General features: G+C 37.7%; 1 long non-coding RNA gene across 3 annotated transcripts in view; it reads right to left on the bottom strand.

Moving 5' to 3' along the window:
• Positions 1-26,096, bottom strand: part of LOC141584276 (uncharacterized) — a 207,790-nt gene that overhangs the window by 7,266 nt on the left and 174,428 nt on the right. The window lies entirely within an intron of this gene.

The following is a 26,096-nucleotide window of genomic DNA, read 5'->3' as shown; positions in this document are numbered from 1 at the left end:
CAATAAATACCAGCTAGTATTGTTGCATATCAGTTGTTACTTCAAGAAACTTACCTGTATTCAACTATTTCCCAAAAAATTCTAAAAGGTAAGTCTTATTATTATTCTCATTTTAGAGATGAGGACATTAATGCTCAACCTCACAAACCAGGATCTGAATCTAGGCCAGCCTCTTAGCTATTCATGGACCAGATTCAAATTGAAGGTATGCAAAAAGACACAGCATTATTTTTGGTCACTGTTGTAGTTAAGTTTATCAACACATCATGTACTTAAGGATCATTGTTTGAGACATAAATAAATAAAATGCTCATTCAGTTTGGCTAATAATTTTACAAGTCCTCTGGTAGCAAGTGTTTCAAATAGATTTATTTAAGTTAGCACAACAAAGAAAGAATATTTGCTAAACTTGAATAATTATATATAATATACCTCAGTGTGGAATTTCATTTTATTCAAGTTAAAATCAAGAAGATTGGCAAGGCACAGTGGCTGGCACCTGTAATTCCAGCAGTTTGGGAGGCCAAGGAGAGCAAATCACTTGCTCTCAGGTATTTGAGACCAGCCTGAGCAATATGAAGAAACCCCATCTCTACAAAAAAAAAAAAAAAGAATAGCCAAGCTTGGTGGCAGGCACCTGTAGTCCCAGCTACTTGGAAGGCTGAGGTGGGAGGATCTCTTGAGCTCAGGAGGTTGAGGCTGTAGTGAGTCATGATAGCACCACTACATTCTGGCCTGGGTGACAAAGTGAGACCCTGTATCAAAATAGTGATAATAATAATAATAATAATAATAATAATAAAACAAAGAGATCAAAAGTAAGAAGCATTTTGCCTTACAAGACACATGAAAACACTTGTATTTTTGCCATCTCCTAGTTATTTTTACTCTCAAAACAAAGCACATATGCAAGAAATTTCTTGTTAAATGTGTGACCAACTCTTAAGTCAGTATTTTTAGCCTTGATGTTTTTCCTAGAATTCAAAACATGGTTTCCAGTTTTCTAATGATTGGTATGATCCATTAATAAATAAACTAAGAAATTCCCTCATTTTTCTTTTGGCTTCATTTTAGTGTTAATTACGCATCATTATTTTTGTTTTCATCCAGGATTAAAACTTTGGTCATGGTCTTTTGCATCTCAGAGCATTTGTTCAGACTGTGATGTCTCCACCGAATGTCCTTCTATTTTAATGCACCTATCAAAATTCCACCATCCTTCAAGTCTGAATTCCTTCTGTTACATGTGACCACTTTCTCCTTGGAATCTCCATCGTAATTACTTATCCCTTTCTTACAGAAGAATAGATCAGAAGTTATGAGAATGAACTCCAAAGGGGCAATACCACTTGGGTTTATACTCTGGCTCTACCACCTGCTAACCCATGTGACACTGAGCAAGTTAATTTATCTTTGAGTGTAATTTCTCATACATAAAAAGGGGAACCTATAATATCTATTTCATAGGGAAGTTTGGATAGTTGAATTAATGAAGGTAATTCTTGTATTTAGTACATATTAAGTGTTCCATAAAAGGTTTTATTATTCTTATTAGATTAACATTGTCATCACCATCCTTGAAAATGTGATATGGCTTATAATATGCCATTCAAAGATCCTACCCCACCTAAGAATCTTTTCTTTTGTTTTTCAACAATCAGTTTTATGACAGAATTGCATGTGATGTTGGGTTAATGGATATGACTAATCGACCATAACAGTAAGTAACCCTAATGGTAGATGTGAAAGTCAAATTACCTTTAGGTATTCCCTGAATAATGTCATTTTCCAGGAATAGTAATACAAAATAAATTTTTTTGCAGATGTGGCTATCTAATTCCTTTGTCATCCTTGTATTACCTAGCACAGTCTTTGGTATGTAGTTGGTCTCAACGTATTGAGAATGTTGTATACTCAATACAGTATGAGTAAGTATAGCAAAGTATGTCAGAAGCATAACAGTGTCATTCCAAAAGCCATAACATGGAATACATTTTGGACACTGACCTATGTCTATATTACTTTTCTACTTGTCCTTGGGTCTCTGAATGCAAGAAACTATTAAAATTCCCTAATTATTCACATTCATTTTTATTTTTCTGCTCCTTCATTTGAATAGTATATACTGAGCATAGACTACGTATTAGCAGTTGTTTCCTTAGGATATTAAACATATAGATGAAGTCATTGAAGGTTTGTCACCCAAAGTATCTGCAGCATGAGTAACACCTGGAAGTTTGTTAAAAATGCAGACTTTTAGGCCCTAACCAAGGTCCTAAGCCAGGTCTCTCAAATCAGAGCCTATGTTTTAACAAGATCAGCAGGTGTTTCATACATACATTCAAGGAAGCACTGGATCGCACATAAGAATTATTAGCATTTATAAAGATACAGACATCTACAATCAAGGTGAGGAGCCAAGTATGTTAAGACCTTAGCCAATTAAGCAATTGTCTGATAATTCAAGAAGTTTTTAAAAGCATATTGATGAACTTTAATAGAAGTATCTTTTAACTTTACTACACAATAAATTTTAATAATTTGAAAACCATAATTCCATATCATAACCTGTTGTGATAAAGAAACAAAGGTACTTAGATTATATGTAGTTGTTTGCTTCAGGCCCACTGTTGATATATTCTGGGGAGGTTATTTCAACAAATGCTGTTTTGTTCTAAAATAAACTTCCATGAATTTTAATGGTGATAAGTTCTAGATGAAAGAAAAAAAAGATATTTTTGCCAGAACTAAAGATATTAAATCTCCCTCCAACTCAAATGATTAAATCAGTGTTGTGCTTCCATTAGAAGACAGTCATTTCTGTCACCTAGAAGAATGTAGCCGGAAGCAGAAACGATTGTTTCTGTTTTTGAGACAGGGTCTTGCTCCATTATCGAGGCTGGAGTGCAGTGGCGCTAACTTGACGCACTACAACTACAACCTCTGCTTTCTAGGTTCAAGTGATTTTCCCACCTCGGACTCCCAAGTAGCTGGGACCACAGGTCCCAGCTAATCTTTGTATTTTTTTGTTTGTTTGTTTTGGTAGAGATGGAGTTTTACCATGTTGTCCAGGCTGGTCTTGAACTCCTGGGTTCAGGTGATCGGCCTGCCTTGGCCTCTCAAAATGCTGGGATTACAGGTGTGAGCCACCACACTCGAACCAGTAGAGAGTTTTATACAAAGGGGCAGCCAAGAGCCCCAGCTCACCAGATGGGCCATGCTGGGACCAAAAGCAGGTGACCTGGAATCTACAGGTTCAAAATGAAAACCAAGGAGTTAAGAGGGAAGTTGAATCATGGCTAGGCCTGCGTTCAGTAAGAAACCAAGAAGCAGCATCTAAAAAATATCTCTAGGTAGAAACAAACTTTATTCAGGGTGCCCAGAGACAGGAACAGAGGAGGCTGAAGCAGTACCAAGTGTCAAAGACACCAGAGGCAATTTGACCTTCATGGGCTAACCAAAAACTATCCGAAGAAGAAACCTTGGACATCTCATGTGGTACTATGGGACCAGCAATTGCTTCTGATATAGCTAAGAAATTCCTGTGGCACAAATGACAAATGTATTGTAATGTGTTCTAATCAAAACTTGTCCTGATTATTGTAATCAGTACAGTTGAAGGAAGAAGTTCTCTCCTATGTCTTCTCAAGGTTTAATGACACTCCATGTCCTGCACTGGAACAAGCTTTCCAAGGCACTTTGGTGCCCAGAGATGACCATATTTTTGTGTATTTATAATTTATGATAGGAAAGTTTCCTCCGTATGTTTCTTATGTGGCATTTCCTGGATTAAAAGTCATGAAATAAAATCACCAATAAATTAGGGAAAACATAAAACATCACTGGGTACTGTGAAAATGGCCTGGGTCCAAGAACAGCATGCTAAAAAGCAAGCACTTTGCACTCCTTAAACCCTCCTAACTTTTCAACACTTTTTTTTTCTGTACTTCTTTAAGGTGAAGTCTTAGATATACATCATGGCAAGGACTTTCTGCCCACTTGGGTCACTTGATTTCTTTATTTACATACTGATTTAAGAGCTGGCTGAAATAGGCTGACTACATGATAGGTAGACTGCCTTTTCAACAAACTTAACAGGGACCAACACTGCTACATTAAACCCACACCACATTCACATCGAAGCCTGTTGCCCATGTGAACAGATGAGGTGTAAACGGCTTATAAAAATCTTTTTACAGACTTTTCATGAAAGAACAAGTGTGGAATTGTGTATCGACATTCTGTGTTAAGAAGATAAACATTGTTATTCCTAAATTTACACCTTCAGCTGAAACAGCTTAGCCAGTCTATTCATTGTGCCCAGACATGCTTTTCTCTACCTCTTTTCCTTTTTTTTATGATTTTCTCTTCATATCCAAATTGCAACTATTTGTCAAGGTCAAATGCAAGTCCCTCTTCCTCAAGGAAGCTTTCCCAGACCACTCCCTCAATTAAAATCAATCTCTTTCTCTTTCCACATAGAAACTCTCATATATCTCATAAAGACATAAAGAGACGCTTACCCATTATATTTACATCCATCATATTTTGTGTGGTAAATGAGATTTATAACCAATCCCACCTAACCCTGATAAAATGCCTGCTCTGTGAGTTAAGTTACATGGCTTCACCCATCAGAATTTAACAGAGAACATGCCCATTCCCTCTTCCTTTACCCCATCTTGCCACAACCCATGGTTACACTTCCACGAAATAGGTATTTAATTAATATTAGAAAAATAATAAAATAAGTCAACAAAGGAATTGTAAATAATGTATAAGTATACTGTATCAAAAGAAAAATTCTAAGTAAAGACTTATGAATAAACATGGTTAGTAGAAATGCATGTTCATAATCTCTTTCATTATGAGATTATCTCTATGCTAGCACTCTTGGTTCCCTCCCTGAACAATCTACAGTACCAGACATGCTCAACACCAGTGCAAAGGAGGATCATAGAGACTGGGGGTGGGGTTGGAGGTGGTTAAACGTGACTTGGGGGTCCCAGACCACAGACTTGTTATATTAGAATCTCCAGGAGTATAGGGGGGAATTGGGAGAGTAGGCATGAGTATTTTATCATGGACTTAAATTATATCACCAAGATCCATATATAGGCTCTGTTTCCTCTTGGTGATTGCAAATAGGTCCTGGATCTCTCTTTGTGGCTGTGGCTGCATCAAACCTCTCATCCTTATACCATTAATCCTAGCACAATGAATCTACTTTCAACATTCAGAGCAACAAGTCTGAGATTCACTCTGATTGGCTTTGATTTGGTTACCATATCCTTTCTCCTAAAACCAGTCTTTAGATCTCTGATAAACCTAAGTCAATTATAAAAATTAATGGGGGCATTAATTTCACTCCAACCCATTCAGCTGGGAAATTCAGAACCATGTTAGGAAAGGAGGAGAAATGAATGGATGCTGGGGAGAGAATTAGGAGATAGCCACTTGACATGATTGTTATTTTCCTACCAGAAAGGAGGGCAGCAAGGTCTGCCAATCATACATCTAAGTGGTGACTTCAGGATCTTTATTTGTAAAATGATGATATAAGGATATTTATAAAATGATGATATAAAAACCAACCCCAACATCTTTACAGTCACAATAACTTAAAATTAGACTAGTCTATTGGCTTTGAAAGAAATGCAAAACTATTCACATGCATTATCACATTTGCTTCTCACCATCTTTTAGAAAATCAAAAAAGTATTTGCCTCTTTTAGTAAAGAAGAAACTGAGGTCTAAAAAGGTTCAATGTTTGCCTAAGTTTACACCTGTGTCTGAGCCAGGATTAGAATCCCAGTCTTGGAACTCCTACTCCAGCAATCATCCCACCTTATTTTTTGACTGCTCACATTAGAAAAAAAAAAAAAAAGAAATCTTTCAACTATATGACGGCATTTTTATATGAAGCTGGCTCCTATAATGGCCAAGGCAAAGTACAATTTTATCTAGAGTCTACTTTCCCAAAAGCCTGTGTAGCTTAAATTAATCCTTCTGCTTATATCTGAGGTGAATAGCCAGTTTAGAAAGTAAAATGTAAAATATGGTAACTGGTCTGAATCCACACTCTAGGTTTTAATCTCTATGTCTCTGTTGACATGTTGAAGCTATTCCAGAGAATCATATGGCACCTTTTAGATGTCATCCAGAACCAGAGCATCGTGATTCACAGCTGGCCAAGGGAAAGCTAGTAGAGGCAGCAAGCTAATCATTCAGTGAAATGATTTCTGGCTTCTCTTTCCCACCTGACCCTTTTGTCTTATCTCTGACCCAGCAGGACTGTCTGGACTTTGTATTCCTGTAGTGTTGGCAATGATTTCTGCTGTCCTCTGAGGAAAGCTGTTACTGACCCTGCTCCTTATTCTTTCTTCTCTCCCTTAATTCCGCACTTTTACCTCTCCTCCAAGGCCTTGGAAACAACCTAACTCTTGGGCTCATATTCCTATTACCAACCTGGCATGGCTGCCCCCTAGATTTGGTATCTGACTAGCCTTCTTGTGGCAGTGCTGGAAAAAAAGCTATGATTGACTGAGTTTTAATTTCAAAAATGCAATATGCCTCATGTTAGTTCGTTTGAGACAATAGGCAACCTTCGAAGAACCCTTGAGACAAAGAACAAAATCTAATTTGCATGCAGAGGCACTTGCAAATATCTAGAAATACCTTTCTTGATGCTGTCTTCATGCCTTTTAAACCTCTAGTGGCAATACTTGCTCAGAAACAATAATGCATATGCTCAAAGGCTCCACACTGTAGAAGCTCCTATGCTCATTCCGGCAGAGATTTGTTATTTCATCTATGACCCAGGTATTAATGAAGCAGCTAGATGAGAGTTGTGCTTCTCACACAGTAATAATAAGAAAACACTAAAAAATAAGAATAAAAAACATTCACAGCCGCTACATTTGCAGAGGGCTCAAACGGGCAATCACTCCCCTGCCATGGCTTGTACCCTCCTCAGAAGCATCTTGATGCTACCCTGCCAGTGCTGTCAGAGGACAGTGGAGACCCTACTGCATGGGTTTCAGTTGTTTCCTTCAACCAAGTCCTGTGTGTTTCCAAATGTGAGATTGGAGTTACTCTCTTTTCAGTGTCCAGTCAACTAGTAGACAGCAAACTTACAGTCAGTGAGTCAGAGTTAGAGTCAAAGTTAGAACGAGACAAAAAGGAAGAGAGAGAAGAAGAAAAGAGAGAAGGGAGGTCAAGAGGAGGGCTGTAGAGAATTAATTGATTTCTTGTGTTTTACAAACTAGTCTGTCTTACGTCTGCTTCAAATCACAATCGAAAAGATGGCAGCTCATCCAATTGAAATCACAAAATGACTGTGAGGAGGAGGAAATTTGCAGGACGATGAAGGAATTGTTCTTTCCATGTTGTGCTGTCTATTACCACTTGTTCCACTATAGAATCTATTAAAAGAAATTTGCCATCTGAAGGATTTAGCTATATTTTTGAAGGTCAGGTGTCTTACTGCCAGAATAGATCAGTTCTAAATTTTATGAAATCTGATGGCTGTCATTAACAGTTTTTTTCCTTCTTTGACAGATGCTAAAAGTCAGTCAAGGGTAAGAGGTACTGCTCTGTGGGGATTGATTTTCATTCCTTTATGAGACAACTAGCTTGGTTCTAGGATTGAATAAGGAAGACTGTCTAGTTCCCCTGTGGCATCAAATGCATGGTACCCAGAGAGCAGAGCAGCCCTTTCCTGGGAAATAAGTATGGGAAGTGAGGTATGCTGACCGATAGTCTCTGATCCCTTCTCTTCACATTGGCTAGTTCTCAAATCTTGTTCCATTTAAAAATTATATGGGAGCTCAGTAAAAAACATATATTCCAGGATACCTCCCAGGAGTGAGCCTGATTGAATAAGCCTGGGAAGATTTTAGCATATTTATTTTAGCAAGCTCACAGATAACTAAAGTTAGAGCCAGTGCTAGAGATTCTCCTAATTCCCTCAAGCAGGTATGCCATATCATGTCCCTTCATCAAATTTGTTTTCCCTGTAAATTGTTGTTTACTTGGAATAATCACAAGAAACTGTCTGAAGATGAACAAGCTTTCAATTAAAGCTGTTTGTGAGATACGAACTCTGTTCCAGATAAACTCAGCTTATAATCATTGCAGCAGCTAATAACTGCAAGAACACAAAGAGCGACAAAGTGCTAAATGGAACTCTGAAAACCCAACACAAATACTGAATTACATTGGCCACATCCCTTAAGCCCTTAATCTAAAACAGAAATGTCATTTATTGAGGCTTTTTTTATATTTTCCCATTGACCATAGAAATATCAGGTAAGCCTGTTGCAACATTTGCCCTAGCAGGGGAGAAAAATCTATTTCCTTCATTTTTGTCAGTCTGAGGAGTATTTATAAGCGACCAGAATTGTTGCTACTGAGTAGCTTTAGAGGAGTTGCTACTTTTAAACTGCTATTATCAAAGTTTCCCACAAAGAAATCTATTTTAATTGATTTTTTAAATGGTAAGATTATACTTTTTCATCTTTACCCTAACCTGTGACTTTGTAAGTATCTTTCTAGGGTGAAGTACATGTTTTTTTGTAATCAGGGGAGTGAATTTTTATTTCTATAGCTTTGTATTTTAAGTATTAAACTGCCCTGCATTGGCTGATATAAAGTGTTAGTTTCAATTTAACCAATAGTTAGCCCTGAGCTGATGAAATACATTTGCCTGGATTCTCTGGTATATAAACTATGATGAAGTTTCTAGAATACCTCCAATGTAACAGAATAGTTCCTAGTTGACATATGACCTTTTGAGTGGGAGGAAGTTTCTAGGGAATTAAAAATGTATTTTATCAACTGCTTTTAAATATCTTGTGAGCTACTTTAGCTTTGCTAGGTTAACTTGATAAAACTAAACTTACTTTTTAGAGTTTGCCCCTGAGTAGAATATGGTCAGACCAAATCATCACATAATGATCTCTGCCAAAATGTATGCCCTTATTTGTAGTCAAATGGCTTATCAACTGGTAAGTGTCTTCCAGGTGACATGTATGTTGCTTATTTTTCTGGACAACAGTAACGTGTCTGTTCATATTGTATTATTTACTATGGCTCATGAATGGTCACTGTAGGACAATTAAAGTCAAAAGTTTATTGGTAATGCCTGAAATAGTAAAGATTATTTTATTTGAGGCTGAGTTCTTCTCCAATTTCTTCAAACCTTTTTCTTTCTATGACAAAGTAATGGAAACTGACTCTCTTTCTTTGAAGACCAATATAATGCACTTATTTTCCTCAGTTATATTTTCCTCACTCCCTCCTGGAAGCCTTAGTCTGTGGATGCTTCCTGTTACTCCTGGTATTGTCTTGGTGTCACCGCCATTGTCCTTTATATTCCAGGATCATAAATAACTGTCTCTTGTTTGATTTTTTTAAAAAGGAAACTTGCTGTTACTTCTCAAATTATTTTTTCTGGAATAAACACTAATGTTCTGTGACGCTTTTCACATCAAATTCAGTAGTGATTATTTGAAGGCAAGAGTTATTTATTGCTGCATATCAAATTATTCTAAAACAGAGCAGTTTAAAGTAACAAGATACACTTATTACCTCATACAGTTTCTGTGGGACAGCAATCTGAGAGCAGCTTATCTTAGTGGTTCTGGCTCAGAGTCTCATGATGTCACAGTCAAGATGTCAACCGAGGCTGCATCATATAATGGCTTGCTGGTAACTGGAGGACTCACTTCCTGTACGGTTCACTCTTGTGGCTGGCAGGTTAGTACTGGTTATGGACAGGAGGCCTCAGTTCCTTACTACATGAATTTCCCTATGTAGCTTCTTGAGCATTCTCATCATGCAGTGACTGTCTTCACTTAGAGCAAGTGTCACAATACAGAGTAAGGTAGAAGCCACATGCATTTTATAAATAGCTTGGAAGTCATATGTCATGTATCTTTATTTCTGCAATATCTTATTTGTTATACAAGTCAGTTCTTCTTAATATGAAAGAGTAGTAAGCAAAGGTGTGAATATCAAGCAATGAGGTTCATTGGGTTCACTGAACCGGTTAAATTCAGTGGTCATCTTGGAAGCTAGCTACTACAAGGCTTCCTAACTCAATTTGTTTTTTCTCCTTTAAGAATCTGAGACAGGCCAGGCGCGGTGGCTCAAGCCTGTAATCCCAGCACTTTGGGAGGCCAAGGCTGGTGGATCACGAGGTCAAGAGATCGAGACCATCCTGGTCAACATGGTGAAACCCCGTCTCTACTAAAAATACAAAAAATTAGCTGGGCGTGGTGGTGCGTGCCTGTAATCCCAGCTACTTAGGAGGCTGAGGCAGGAGAATTGCCTGAGCCCAGGAGGCGGAGGTTGCGGTGAGCCGAGATCGCGCCATTGCACTCCAGCTTGGGTAACAAGAGCGAAAGTATCTGAGACAGATACTTTCTAGTTTTGAGGATTAGAGAATGTTTGACTGGCACAAAATTATATTTTCAAACAATTAAGGAGTATCTTAGGAAGAAACAGTTTATGATATGAAAGCTTTTCTTCCATAGGTTGACTTTCAGGCTCACCCAGGGCACAAAGCAGTAGGCTAGATACCCACTTGCTGATGCTACCTATAACTTATTGCTCATTCCCTGAATCTGCTGAACTGTTTCTCTTAGAAAGAAAGGTATTGGGATTTGGGTAAGACGGCTAACTAGAGGCAGCCAGGTGAAACAGCTGCCACAGAGGGACCAGGATGACCAGCACACTCCTAACAGATCTTCAGAGGAAAGGCACGGAGAGTGGACAGAGGGAAGACACAGAAGCTGGGCTGAAGGAGAAAGAAACAGGGAGCCCTGCACATTGCTACCATGGACTGGGACTCATTCCTGGCCCCCAGTGATTCCAGGGGAATGGTTAAGTTTAACTGGAAAGGAGCAACCCACTCTCACATGGGCCTCTGGAATTCCATCAGAAGGAGACCCCTTGACCACCACAGACACTTGAGTTGTCAGGGAGAACTGGTTAGAAAAGTAGTAGGGGCAGCATACCAACCAAAGCACAACCCATAGGGTTTCGAGTAGGAAGGTCTGCAGCAAAGCATGGCCAGGGGTGCCCAACTCTCCAGGCTTGACTTCCTCCCATAGGAGACTTTAGTCCTAGAGAAACTCAGACCTGAACCCTGGAGGGCATTCTGGTCCATCTGACAGGACTGATCTAACCTGAGCACCCCTTGGTCTTCCAGCCTCTCCAGAGGCCCCAGCCTGGCCATTACCACTTGCAGTGCAGCCTTGGATGCTCTGAGGACCCACATCAAAACTCCTGCAGTTGTGGACCATGCCTGACCAGAAGAAAGTTCCAGGGGGGCAGCCCCCATGACCATATACCATCTGGCCTGCTGTCTCCCCAAACTGCTGCTTCCCCTGGGCCCACAGCCAACTCTGACATTGATTTGCCAGTGCATATGTGCATAGGAGATCTTGCCTTCCCTGCTCTGCTAGTGTGTGTACATGTGCACTCTGCTCTGCCTCTGTTCTCCAGGGGAGTGCACTCTGCCTCCTCTTCCCTGTGATACCACCATTGCAGTCAGAGCCTTGGGAGGTACAGAGCCCATCAGCATTGCCCTTGCCAGTGCCCCACCCCTGTGCCAACACTGCTGCCGGAGCGAAACTAGATATGAAGAACAGCAGACCCTCCTTGGGCAGCCACAGGGGCACATGCAGACCTGAGCCTGCCAACATCTTTCTCCCATGCTAATGCCACCACCAGCATGACTATGTGCACAGTCACCAATGGAACTCTGCCCCAAGCTGTGCTGCCCCTACTGCTGCTGTGAATGCCTGCGTGGAGGCAGGCACCCTGACATCTGTTAGCACCCTGCACCTCACCATGCTGCTGCTGCTGTTGGCACATGCAAACAAGGACAGGTCCTACTACCACTGCCCTAGGAAACATTTTGGCTGGCACCACCTATCAGAGTGTGGTAATCAGTGGTCAAGGGGCACCTCAGCCCCGCCAGCACCAGTGGGTTCTTAACCTAGAGGAGCCAGAGAACAAAGTCAATCCTGTTGCAAGTCCCACAGAGTTACAGCATGCAGTCTAGAAGTTGGGAGCTGAGCCTTGCCTCCCTAAAATCTTCCAGAAACAAAACCATTTGAGGGAACCCATCTTATACCACACACACACCCAGCAACTTCAAAGATTGAGAAACACCAGCCCACCACAGTGAGAAAGAACAAGTGCTAGAACTGACAACTCGAACAGTCAGAGTGACCTTTTCCCTCCAAATGACCATATTGCCTCTTCAGCAGGATTTCTGAACCAGGTTGATGTGACTGAAATGTCAGAAATAGAATTCAGAATATGGATGGGAACAAAGATCATTGAGATGAAGGAGTACATTGAAATCTAATCCAAGGAAGGTAAGAATCAAAATAAAAGGATACAAGAGGTGACAGACAAAATATCCAGTACAGAAAAGAATATGATCAACTCGATAGAGGTGAAAAACACTCCATAAAAATTTTGTAATGCAATCACAAGTATTAATAGCAAAATAGACCAAGTTAAGGAGATAATCTTAGATTTTAAAGACTGGCTTTCTGAAATAAGACAGTTAGACAAGAATAGAGAAAAAATAATGAAAACGAATAAACAAAACCTCTGAGAAATGTGGAATTATGTAAAGAGACCAAATCTGTGACTCACTGGTGTCCCTGAAAGAAATGGAGAGAATGGAGGCAACTTGAAAACCATATTTCAGGATATCATCCATGAGAACTACCCCAACCTAGCTAGAGAGGCCAGCATTCAAATTCAGAAAACACAGAGAACTCCAGTAAGATACTTCATAAGATTATCCCCAAGACACATAATCATCAGATTCTCCAAGATCAAAATGAAAGAAAAAAATGTTAAAGACAACTAGAAAGGTCAGGTCACCCACAAAGGGAAACCCATCAGACCAAAAGTGGACTTATCAGCAGAAACTCTGCAAGCCAAAAGAGATTGGAGTCCAGTATTCTTTAAAAAAAGAAAAGAAAAGAAAAGAAAAATAAAAGAAAAGAAAGAAAGAAATTCCAACCAGAAGTTTCATATCTGGGCAAACTAGGCTTTATAAACAAAAGAGAAAAATCATTTTTTTCAGACAAATAACTGCAGCAGGAATTTGTTACCAACAGATCTGCCTTACTAGAGCTCCTTCAGGAAGCACTAAATACGTAAAGGAAGATAATTACCAGCCACTACAAAAACACAATGAAGTACATAGGCCAGTGACACTATAAAGCAAAAACCCAAACCTCTCAAAACAACGAACTAACATCATGATGACGGAATCAAATTCACACATATCAATACTAACCTTGAAAGTAACTGGACTAAATTTCCAGTTAAAAGGCATAGAGTGGCAAGCTGAGTAATAAACCAAAGCCAACAGTATGCTGTCTTCAAAAGAACCATCTTACATATAATAACTCTTATAGGCTTAAAATAAAGGGATGGATGAAAATCTATCAAGCAAATAAAAAAAAAGGTCAGAGATTGAAATATAAATTTCAGAAAAACAGATTTCGAACCAGCAAATATCAAAAAAAGACAGAGAAGGACATTACATAATAATGAAGCATTCAATTTAATAAGCAGACATATCTATCCTAAGTATATATGCACCCAACACTTAAAAGACCTCCAAAGAGACATAGCCTCCACACAATATTAGTAAGAGACTTCAACACTGCACTGACCATGTGAGACAGATCATCAAGGCAGAAAATTAACAAAGATATTTAGGACTCATGCTCCACAATAGACCAAATGGATCTAATAGACATTTACAGAACTCTCTGCCTAAAAACAACAGAACGTACATTCTTCTCATGCTTCATGGCACATACTCTAAAATTCACCACACAATCAGACATGAAACACTTCTCAGCAAATGCAAAAGAACTGAAAGAACAATCACTCTCTCAAACCACAGTGCAATAAAATTATAAATAAAGACTGATGAAATTGCTCCAAACCAAACAAGTACATAGAAATTGAATAACCTGTTCCTGAATAACTTTTGGATAAATATTAAAATTAAGGGAGAAAATAAAGAAGTTCTTTGAAACTAATGAGACCAAAGATATAGCATATCATAATCTCTGTGACTCAGCTAAGGCAGTGTTAAGAGGAAAATTTATAGTACTAAATGCTCACATAAAAAAGTTAGAAAGATCTCAATTTAGCAACCTAACCTCACAACTAAAATAAATAGATAAACATAAGCAAACCAACCCTAAAGCTAGCAAAAGACAAGAAATAAGCAAAATCAGAGCAGAAATAAAGGATATTAAGACATGGAAATAAATCAAAAGATCAATGAATCCAAGAGTTTGCTTTTTGAGAAAATTAATAATCTATACCACTAACTAGATTAATAAAGAAGAAAAGAGAGAAAATCCAAATAAACACAGTTAGAACTGCCAAGGAGAAATTACCACTGACCCCACAGAAATACAAATAACCATCAAAGAATATTATGAAAACAAACTAGAAAATCTAGAAAAAATTGATAAATTCTTGGGTACATACACTCTTCCCAGAACTGAACCTGAAAGAAACTGAATGCCAGAACAGACTAATAACAAGCTCCAAAATTGAATCCGTAATAGCCAGCAACCAAAAGAAGCCCAAGACTATATGAAGTCACATCCTATTCTACCAGATATACAAAGAAGAGTTGGTCCCACTCCTACTGAAATTATTTTAAAAAATTGAGAAAGAGGGACACCTCCGTAACTGATTATAAGAGGCCAGAATCATTCTGACACCAAAACCTTGCCGATACAACAACAAACAAAATAAAACTTCAGGCCAATATCCTTGATGAACACTGACGCAGAAATCTTCAACAAATTATTTGTAAACTGAACCCAGCAGCATATCAAAAAGCTAATCCACCATGATCAAGGAGGCTTTATCCCTGGGATGCAAGGTCAGTTCAACATACACAAATCAGTAAATATGATTCATCACATAAACAGAATTAGAACACAACCCCCATTATCTCAACAGATTCAGAAAAGTCTTGCAATAAAATTTAACATTCCTTCATGTTAAAAACTCTCAATAAATACAGACATTGAAGGAACATACCTCAAAATAATAAGAGCAGTATATGACAAACCTACAGCCATCATCATACTGAATGAACAAAAGCTGGAAGCAGTCCCCTTGAAAACCATCACAAGACAAGGATGCCATCTCTTACCACTTCTATCTAACATAATATTGGAAGTCTTGGATAGAATAATCAGGAAAGAGAAAGAAATAAAAGGCATCAAAATAGGAAGAGAGAAGCCAAACTATTCCTGTTTATAAATGTGATTCTATATCTAGAAAACCACATAGTCGCAATCCAAAAGCTCCTTAAGATAATAAACAACTTCAGAGAAGTCTCAGGATACAAAATCAGTGTACAAAAATCACTATCATTTCTAGATACCAATGACTGTCACCAAACTGAGAACCGTATCAGGAATGCAATCCCTTTCACAACTGCTACAAAAACAACAAAATACTTAGGAATACAGCTAATCAGGGAGTTAAAAGATTTCTCCGTTGAGAACTACAAAACAATGCATCAAGAAATCAGAGATGACACAAATAAATGGAAAAGCATTCCATGCTCATGAATAGAATCAGTATTATTAAAATGGCCAACTGCCCCAAGCAATTTATAGATTCAATGATATTTCCATCAAACTATCTATGACAGTCTTCATGAGACTAGAAAAAACCTATTTTAAAAATTCATATGAAACCAAAAAAGAGCCCAAATAGCCAAGGCAAACCTAAGCAACAAGAACAAAGCTGAAAGCATCATGCTACCTGACTTCAAACTATACTACAGGGCTACAGTGAACAAAACAGCATGGCACTGGTACAAAAACAAACACATAGACCAATGGAACAGATTAGAGAACTCTTAAATAAGGCCACACTTCTACAACTATATAATATTTGACAAAGCTGACAAAAACAAGCAATGAGGAAATGCTTTCCTATTCAATAAATGGTGCTGGGATAACTGGCTTGCCATATGCAAAAGATTAAAACTGGACTGGCTCTTTATATCACATATAAAAATCAACTCAAGGTGGACTTAAGACTTAAATGTAAAGCCTAAAGCTATAAAAACCCTGGAAGATAACCTTGACAATACCATTCTGGACATAAAAATGGGCAAAGATTTCTTAACAAAGATGCCAAAAACAATTACAACAAAAGCAAAAATTGACAAATGAGATCTAATTAAACCAAAGAGCTTCTACACAGCACAAGAAACTACCAACAGAACAAACAGACAATCTACAGAATGGGAGAAAATTTTTGCAAACTATACATCTGACAAAGATCTTATATCCAGCATCCATAAGGAATTTAAACAAATTTACAAAACAAAACAAAACAAAAAAACCATTAAAAAGTGGGCAAAAGATAAGAGCACACACTTTTCAAAAGAAGACATACATGCAGTCAACAAACATGAAAGAAAGCTCAACATCAGTGATCATTAGAGAAATGCAAATCAAAACCGTAATGAGATACTATCGTGTCTCACACCAGTCAGAATGGCTATTACTAAAATGTCAGAAAATAGCACATGTTGGCAAGATTATGCAGAAAAAGGAATGTGCATACACTGTTGGTGGGAGTGTAAATTAATTCAACTATTGTGGAACATAGTAGGACAATTCCTCAAAGACCTAAAAACGAAACTACCATTTGACCCAGCAATTCCATTACTGGGTATATACCCAAAGGAATATAAATTTTTTAATCATAAAGATGCATGCACATGTATGTTCATTGCAGCACTATTCATAATAGCAAAGACATGGAATCAACCTAAGTGCCCAACAATGGTAGACTGGATTTAAAAAAAAGTGGTACATATACACCATGAAATACTATGCAGACACACAAAAAAATTAGCAAGATCATGTATTTTGCAGGAACATGGATAAAGCTGGAGACAATTATCCCCAGCAAACTAATGCAGACCAGGAAACCAAATAACACATGTTCTTATTTATAAGTGTGAGCTAAATGATGAGAACACATGGACACATAATGGGAAACAACAGACACTGGGGCCTGCTGGATGTTGGAGGGTAGAGAAAGGCAAGGATCAGAAAAATATAACTTTTGGGTACTAGGCTTAATACCTGGGTGACAAAATGATCTGTACAACAAACTCCCATGACACAAGTTTACCTATATAACAAACTTGCACATGTACCCCTGAACTTAATAGGTTTTTTAAGACAGAAAGAAAGGCATTGAGTCCTATTAAAAACACAAGCTTGCTGGGCACAGTGGCTTATGCCTGTAATCCCAACACTTTGAGAGACTGTGGTGGGAGGATTTCTTAAACCAAAAAGATTGACACTGCAGTGAGCCATGGTTGTGCCACTGCACTCCAGCCTGGACTGCACAGCAAGACTCTGTTTCAGAAAAACAAACAAACAGCAGTAACAGCAAAAAACCAGAAGTCCTAGCAATCTACCCTACTTTCCATGAATATCCAGATCTGAACCCCTCTGTTACTCTCTTGCCATTGAAAAAAACAAAGTTGTGTATACTATCACTAAAATTCCTTAACTCCTGAAACATCATAGTAACTTAAATATGTGTCCATCAAATAGGCAAATAAGCATTACAGTGAAATGCTATGGGTATTCAGGTAATAAGTGGTTTGGGTATTGGACCATGGCTCAATTTGTGTCCCTATGGACAAGGAAAGGGAAAAAAGATTAAGGGCAGTCAAAGAATATCAATGGTGAAATACTAAAAGTAATTTCCTTTTAATTTGGGTGTAGGCCACGAATATCTGCTATTGTCACTTATGTTCAAATTGTACTGGTGAAACTAGCCAGTCCAATAAGGCAAGGCAAAGAAAGAAAAGACATAGAATTGGAAAGCAAAGAAAGAAATTTTTCATTATTTGCATGAAACAATACTACACAGCTACAAAACCAGGGAATTTATAGACTGTTAGTGTTAATGAGCTGGATACAAGGCTATATAAAAAAATAATTAGGCATACCTCTATATATTAGAAACAAAAAATAGAATACACAATTTAAAAGTAACACAATTTATAAAGTCACCAACAATCTATAAACAGAATGAAATCCCAATAAAATCGTGGCAGTTATATTTGTGTAAACGGACAAACACAAAGGGCCAAGAATAGCCACCAAGTCATCCTGAAGAAAAAGAACAAAGCTGGAAGAGTTACACTCCCAAAGAGTCTGTTATAAAGTTGTAGTAATTGAAACAGAGTAGCATTAGCACAAGAATAAACAACTGATGTTGGAAAAGAAAAAAGAGTCACCTTATTTTTGATAAGGGCAGCTTTACAGTGCAGTGGGAAAAGAATGATTCTTTTAATAAATGGGAAATAAATCTGGACCCCTACCTTATACCTTATATAAAAATCAATTTGGGGATATTGTAGATATAAATGCAAAATAGCGAAGCTTTTAGATGATCTTGGAGAAAAGATTTCTTTAATATAATACACTAAGCAGTACCCATACATAAAACAATAAAATTTGGACTATACTAAAATATCAAACTTCTGTATTTCAAAAGACATAATTAAGGGAATTAAAAAGCAACTCCAAAAATTTCTAAAGATAATTGCAAGAGGCATGTCCAGCAACAACAAAAAGAAACACTCTTATTCACAATATGTTTAATTTTAAAAACCACCACAAATCAATAAGAAATGAAAGCCCAACAGAAATAAAAGACAAAATATTTCACATAAAAAGAGTATCAAATGTCCATTAACTATATTGGTCTTCAAGGAAATTAAAGTTCAAGTCAAAATGTGATACCACTACACACACCATAATGGCTAAAATGAAAAATTTAGAAAACACCAAGTTTTGGCAAGTATTTGGAGTAACCAGAGTCCCATATCTGCTGGTGGGAATATAAAACAGAAAAAAAACTAATTTGGAAAATTCTTTAGCAGCCTGTACTAAAACTGAACATGTGTATACCACTGACTCTCAATATGATTTCTAGGGATATGTCCAAATGAGACACCTGCATGGGTTTACCAACAGACATGTACTCAATGTTAATGACAGCAATATTCACAAAAGCCAAAAACTGAAAATTACTCATACACCCATCAACAGTATAAAAGATAAATAGTGGTACATTCACATGATGAAACACTGTACATAAATGAGAATAAACATGTAACTACTCTCAGCAATATAACTCAAAGCGTGCCAGAACTGACTTACACTCACTAGCAAGAACTGTTAGCATCTCTTCCTAACCTGCATTCAATGATGTCAAGTTGGCACCTTGAAATCAACCATGGTGGGTATATTTGTGCCACAGAAACCAGCAAATGCTACAAAGTAGGTCTTTTCTCCCCCCCTCCCAGAGAGCTGGTTCACTCACATGCCACGAGTGCATTGCACAAGCATAATGTGAGTGAAAGAGGCTATTCACCAACAAAATACATACCGTAAAATTCTAGTTTTATAAAATATTGATAGAAATCCATGTTAGAAATTAGGATAGTGGGTATCCTTAAGGAGAGTAGCACCTGGAAGGTAGCACAAAAGCTATTCTAGAGTGTTAGCAGTGATCTGGTTTTTATTGTAACCTGGCATCTAGTTAAATAGGTATTTAAATTTCAGTGATTTTATTTATGATATGTGCACTCTTATGTGTGTATTTTACACTTCAATAAAAATATGGCATTGTTCAGTCAATAGAGTATCTACTAACTTCAAAACTGTTGACAGTCAACAAACTTTTTCTCTAAGTGATCAAATAGTGAATACTTTAGGCTTTCTGAGAGATGCAGTTACAGTCACAACTACTCAACACTGCTGTTGAAGCAAAAGCAGCCACAACCAATGTGTACACTAACAACTGTTACTGTGTTCCAGTAAAACTTTATTTAGATTTTACTTGCAGGCCTTAGTTAGCCAATCCTTCTGCTAGTTGATATCTAATTATATTTGGCACACCCAGTTAGAAAACGTCCTCACAATGATCTAATCCAACTGCTTTAATTTATAGAAAAAGGCAACAGATCCTCAGGGAGCACAAGTGAGCTTCCTAGGTCATAGTTACCTGGGTATAGATTCTGGCTTCTCAGACAGCAGCTTCTGCAGATTTCCAGACCTTTCAATTGCACTTTTCTAATAGTCTGTATTTTATACATCAAGGTGATCGATAGACATTTTGTATTTGTAAGAAAAATGTTAAAGTGGTTCTAATTATTTTCTGGTTTGTCTGGCATCAGGTAAAATATGAATCACAAAATTGTATATGCTAAATGTGAGTATGCCAATGTTATGAAAGAACAGGTGTTTTTTACAAGAACAAGGGAAAGAAACATTATTCCCAGAGATACTATTTTCATAGCCACCCACTATCCAAAAATTATTCATGTCCAAAATTATGAGGAGAAAATTAAAGTCCTTTCCTTTAATACTTCTTGGCTGACACCAAAAAGAAATGGTGAGAACTATTGGATTCTGGTCCTAACTGACCAGAACGTTGTAACTATTAAAGGGACCCCACAGGTAGGTAGAGCAAATGGTCATTGCAGTAGATTTCAGGAAGACTGGAAAAAGAGGAGGCATCAAAGACTACAGACCTTGTGGTCACACTATCTAAGGGGCTTTTTTGAGTAGACTTCCAGAAGAAGTTAAGATGCAATGAGCAGCACAAGATGAAAGCCCAGTAGTTTAGTGACACACAAAAAAACAATCCAGGCAAAGATTAATGCAGAGGTCTACTTCGAATGCATAAAAGATTTTTACAGGTATATGGAGAGGAATGTCTCCCATTCAGAAGCCTAATGCACAGCAGAAGAGTGAAAATGTGGAGAGACAAAGGTAGATGATATTAAAAAGAATTTCAGAAAGAGTAAAAGCAGGCATTGTTATTAAGTTATGTGGCTTAATACACTGGGAACTAGACTTCAGGAGGTGCAAAGCCATCCAGAAGACTAGAACCATCATGTTTAAGCAAACTATTGTAGTAGAAGATGCCTTGTTTGTTCATTCATTGCATTGAGCACCACTACATACTAGGCATGTAAAAAAAAAAAAAAAAAAAACGTAGTATGATCTGCGTGGAAAGGACCTACATTAAAAAATGAGAACTTGGTTCAGAGCTGCCCTTGCTTCTAGTCACAAACAGTAGAAAAATATACCTATTCCTTGTTAACAGTGGAGAACAAATAAGAATTTTATCTGTATGTCCCACATTTTTGCTGTGTTATTTAAGTGCCCAAGCTCAACGTGCAAGGGAAGCATCACAGATTTACTTCATCAAAATATCAAGGGCAAGGGAAATGTTTATTTATTTTGTCTGTTACTGCTCTGATTTTCCTTAGGCATTCTCACTGTCCAGGAGGCAGAGGATAAGAAAACAAACGTCCAACCTAGTTTATAACTGGTGTGATAAAATTAAACAATGCCTTTAAGTCATGATCAGTTTGGGGGACCACTGCTCAGTCTCTTAGTTCTATACTCTTCTCTTTAAGATGGAGACATGGATATGTGAGGAAGGAGCTGGTGTGACCTTGCAGATAGAGGGAAGAATCAACTGATTCATGCAGCATCACCTAAGTTTTGGATGGCTCTGGCTGCAGTGTTTGGTCTGCATCACTCAGTGTGCATTCTGTACCTCTGTGGATAATGTCTACCTCCTTTCATCTGGGATCTACTCCTTCTCAGTTCAATGGCCTCACTCTGTGGACTCAGGCTCCCCTTCCTGCTGAGTCTCTGCTGTATGTGCCAGCAGAGACTGGTTGCTCTTACCCCAACTTCTGAAACAGAGGGTCACCTTGCTCTTGCTTCAGCAGAGCCCGTGGTGGGTTTGCTGGCTCTCAATATAGTGCCCTGTTGGGCATACCGACCTCACAGAAGGCAATTCATGGGAAAAAACCTGCAGCTCTTTATTCAAGGTTGAATTATCTTTCTTCCCCCAGCTTGGGCCTATAGCAACAGGCTGGACTCCTGAGGAGAGTTATATGGTTTAATTATGTCGCCATCCAAATATCATATTGAATTGTAGCTCCCACAATTCCTACCTGTGTGTGAGGGACCCAGTGAGAGATAACTGAATCATGGAGGCAGTTTACCCCATACTGGTCTCATGGTAGTGAATAAGTTCCACAAGATCTGATGGTTTCAAAAGGGGAAACCCCTTTCACTTGATTCCTTTTCTCTCTTGTCTGCCACCATGTAAGACATGCCTTTCACCTTTGGTCATGATTATGAGGCCTCCTCAGTCACATGGAACAGTGAGTCCATTTAACCTCTTTTTCTTTATAAATTACCCAGTCTCAGGTTTGTCTTTATCAAAAGCATGAAAGCAGACTAATACAGACAGAAATCAGTGTGTGATTGTTGCCTCCTTTATTCCCTCTCTTAGGCTTCTTCTCGTCTTCCTTCCATCTACTGGGCTGGAGAAGAAAGGAGGGGAAGAAAAGGAAGGGCAGATGCACTTTATTTGGCTGGCACTGATGTCATCTGGCACTGGTTTTCTCCGGCTGCAGCAGATGTTTCAGCCTCTTGTGGGCACTCCTGTCTTCCTATCTCTTCAGCTGGCCCCTCAGTGCAGCCCTTCCACTCAGGTAGGGCCTTGCTGGCTCCCTCCTTGGCTTCCTATCCATCAGACCATCTTTAGTTCTTCTGGTCACAGATGTTTTGCTCCATGGAAGAAGCCCTCCTGAGCTTTATCCCTTTTTAAATAGCCCCTAGCCAATGTTTCCACTGCTAGGTCCACATCTGGTTTTAGAGAATCAAAGCTCTTGATCATGTCTCAGTGGAGGTACAGTTGGCTCCCCAGAGCAGCCCTCTCTATTTACTGGCCTCTTCAGGCAGCTGCTTAGCATTTTTCAAGCTTGAAACAGAAGTCTACTGTGTCCTCTTACTCTCTGGGGAAATCTTAAACTGAATTTAGTCACTTTATTGTTGACATTATCATTTTTATTTTGAAACTATTCAAACCAAACTGGCTTGAACAGCCTCAATGTTTCCTTCCCTTGGAGCATCCCACTGGACACTCAGCTGAGGGAAGCCTCCTCCCTGGATGTGACAACTGGGAGACAGTTTCCCCCGCTGGAGTAAGTTTGTTGGTTCTTTGACACTCCTGTTGTAGCCCTAATCCTGTTTGTATAATTGCCTATTTGTGTGTCTGTCTACCCTACTAAACTCTCAGTACCCTGAGGACACAGACCTCATCAGCAGATGAAAATATTCTCCAACATTTCCAGAAAATAGCATAAGCATCTTCAATGGAGGTGATATCACCTCCAAGGGGGTTAGAGAAATGTTGACAATACAACAGTTTATAACCCTCCAAAGGGCCCAAATCCATATACAGATACACAATGTATCTGTGATCCTAAAATTTCATGGGAAAGGAGTACAATCAGGAAGATAATATTGATAATGAGAAAAAATTGACAAACACTGACCTATCACATGGACAACAATAAATATGCATGTTTAAGTGCATAAATGAATGAATGACCATAGCCCTGATGACTGTAATTTTTCCTTTTGGTGCTTCCTGGTGGTGTTTCATGGGTCCAGTGTTTCATTCACTAGAGCCATCTCCTACTCTTGTACACACCCACTAGTTTACTTATTATTGCAAAAGTATCAGGCCAAAATGAAACGGCCTTTTGATTTATTAGTCTAGGTGGGGTCCATGACATCTCTTTTATGAATCTATCCTAGTCAGTGTCCTTGTTTTCAAGAGTTTAAAGGCATATAACTACATTGGCTTATAGTTATAATGTAGTTTACTATAACCTATATCACCCTCTGAAACATTTCACCAGTAGGATTGATAATTCAGATATGGATGTGATTTTTTTCTTTTTATTTTTTAGTATTGCCAAATTAAATAATTCTTTACAAAAAGGAAAGTGTTTGAGCAATGTCTATGTATGTGAATATACGTTATATACTCCTAGATACTTCCATGTTTGAGCAATGTCTATGTATGTGAATATGTGTTACATACTCCTAGGTACTTGTAAACATTTAGCTATATAATCTCTAAGTAAACTTTGACCTAACATTACCAATAGAAATATACAATCATTAAAAATAAATAGTAGTCAGAAAATAGTACATTGATAATGTTATAATTCTTATAAATATTTAGAAAATAAAATTATCAATAATTTAATGAGATATTATCATATATAGATAAGTAATTAGATTTTCTATTAGAAGACAAATTGAAACAAAGTTTAATATCAACCAAGAAATTATTGAACACATTTTATACCAGAAACAATGAAAGAAGAGTAATGATACCTAAACTATGAATGACTTTATTCAGTTTGAGACACCACAGCTATTATAGAAAAATGATATTAGCCCAGTTTTCTAAGTTAATAAATTAAGATTCTGAAAAAATTTAGTGATTTTCCTAAGGTCACACTATGAGGGAGTAGCAAAAAAGTATGCTTTTCTGTCTCAGAAGCAAATTTTCCAGTCTTTTATGTAAATTAGTCCAAAACTAAAATTTAAGAAAAATGCAGTTAGTATAACGATCTGAAGGAATTACATTAAAATGTGTAATTGAGATTGACCTTGATTCATTTACATATGTCCTCTCCATTCAGGTAGCAGCATTCATTGTCTGAAGAAAGGAATGATGCAGCAGAATATATAAACCAATTCTTGACTTAAAATTTTTTAAATAATTTAGGGCATAAAAAAGGTTTTAATGAATGAAGAATATGAGCAATTCCATTTCTGGGTATATATCCAAAATAAAATAAATTGTTTACCAAAAAGACATATGTGTTTTTGTATGTTCATTGCAGCAATAGTCACAATAGCAGACATGGAATCAACCCAGATACCTATCAATGGTGGACTGGATAAAGAAAACATGTTACATATATAGCATGGAATATTATGCAACCATAAACAAAACTAAAATCATGTTCTTTGCAGGAAATTGGATGGAACTAGAGGCTGTTATCCTAAGCAAATTAACACAGAAACTACTACATTTTCTCACTTATAAGTGGGAGATAAACATTGGGTATTCATGGCATAAAGATGTCAACAACAGACACTCTAAACTACTAGAGGGGGTAGGCCAGGAGGGGAGCATGAGCTTGAAAAACTATCAGGTACTATGCTTACTATCTTGGTGACAGGATCATTTGTACCCAAAACCTCAGTATCACATAATATACCCATATAACAAACCTGTACATGTACCTCCTGAATCAAAAATAAAAGTTGAAATTATGAAAAAATAAAACCATATGTAACAAACAAAATAAAGATTGAAAAATGTGAATTAGAAAATTTTTTTAAACCTTTCCTTGCCCCAGATTATATAGATTCTAGAGTCATCCTATCCAATATGGTAGCCTTTAGCCACTAGTGGTTATTTAAATTTTAATTAATTAAAGTTAATAAAGCTCACAATTCAGTTCATCACTAGTGACATTTCAAGTGCCCAAAAGCCACCTGTGGCTATTGGCTACTATATTGGATTGCACAAATATAGAACATTTTCATCATCACAATACTACTGGACAACACCTCTCTAGCAACTGAAATGAAGTTGAGGAAGAGGGAAGAAGATTAGAAATTAAATGATAGAGTGAGGCATTGGTTTGTGTCCCTGAGAAAATGTTGAGTCCTCTCACTCACCCATCAACATAAAAGTAGACATTTGAGCTCACAGTGGAGGATCCATATTTGACACAGGTAGTCTCTAAGGAAACAGCAAAATTCCAGAATTCTTCATGCCCCAGCATAGCACAGAAGCAGGATTAGTGATGCAAAATTTGTCTTGGCAGATGACCTTGGGATGATCTCATGGAGTTCCCATGTATATTTGTATGGCCCAGGAGACAGTCAAAAATTATTTCTTCTAGGCCCAAAAGGAAAATGGGTATATAGGCATACAACATTTTATTGCATTTATTTTTATTGTTCTTAGAGATATTACGTTTTTCACAAATTGAAGGTTTGTAGCATCTTTGCCTCCAGCAAGTCTATCAGTGCTCTTTTTCTAATAACATGTGCTTT

Source organism: Saimiri boliviensis, chromosome 4, assembly GCF_048565385.1.
Source record: "Saimiri boliviensis isolate mSaiBol1 chromosome 4, mSaiBol1.pri, whole genome shotgun sequence".
NCBI lineage: Eukaryota > Metazoa > Chordata > Mammalia > Primates > Cebidae > Saimiri > Saimiri boliviensis.
Note: the sequence above shows the minus strand (reverse complement) of the source record. Positions and strands in the feature narration are given on the sequence as shown.